Source organism: Sinocyclocheilus grahami, unplaced genomic scaffold (assembly GCF_001515645.1).
Source record: "Sinocyclocheilus grahami isolate Dianchi unplaced genomic scaffold, SAMN03320097.WGS_v1.1 scaffold2142.1, whole genome shotgun sequence".
In the NCBI taxonomy this organism is placed as follows: domain Eukaryota; kingdom Metazoa; phylum Chordata; class Actinopteri; order Cypriniformes; family Cyprinidae; genus Sinocyclocheilus; species Sinocyclocheilus grahami.
This window is the reverse complement of record NW_015507321.1, coordinates 40746-41338: the sequence shown is the minus strand read 5'-3', so window position 1 is coordinate 41338 and position 593 is coordinate 40746. Positions and strand designations below refer to the sequence as shown.

Genomic DNA, 593 nt, shown 5'->3' with positions numbered 1-593 from the left:
TTTATCATGAAAGCATATATACCCCCACTTTATTAGTATTTAAATAGTATATATTTACGTTGAACTTTATTCTTGAACAGATGGTGCTGTATTAAGCAGTATATAAAAAGTATTTCTGTTGCTCATGAAAATGTTTCTGAAACGTCTGTGTATTTGACAAATATTGCATTTAATACACTTCATCTGTGATAGAGTATGCAAACACCGCGTGAGCATCACTAACGGGAGCAGAAAGTGTCCGGCTTGACGGCTCCGGTTTCAACTCCGCCCCCGACTGCAAGCGGCTGCTCTCGTTGACTGCCGTCTGTAGTGGTGCTTCAAGTCGAACGCACCTATAGTTCCTCCCCTTGCTCGCGACATCATAGTTCCTCTTCTGGCTCACGCTGGCCTTAGCTTAGATAAGCTAACGAAGACGTTTGTTTATACCTCTTAAATGAAGACTAATAATTAATCATAATTGTAAAGACAATTATAATCTAGAGAATTTTGTACTTACCACTTTGTTGCGGAAGGTTTTTGTAACATGTACAGCATGACAATGACCCTGAGCAAAAAGAGACATGTATTATAGTATGCTTGCCTACAAATAAAAA

At 38.8% G+C, this 593-nt stretch overlaps 1 long non-coding RNA gene across 1 annotated transcript in view; it reads right to left on the bottom strand.

Moving 5' to 3' along the window:
• Positions 1-518: 518 nt before the first annotated feature.
• Positions 519-593, bottom strand: part of LOC107574197 (uncharacterized) — a 7363-nt gene continuing 7288 nt past the window's right edge. Inside the window, exon 3 of the long non-coding RNA XR_001607638.1 lies at positions 519-544. This is a non-coding gene — a long non-coding RNA (uncharacterized lncRNA). The remainder of the gene's footprint in view (positions 545-593) is intronic.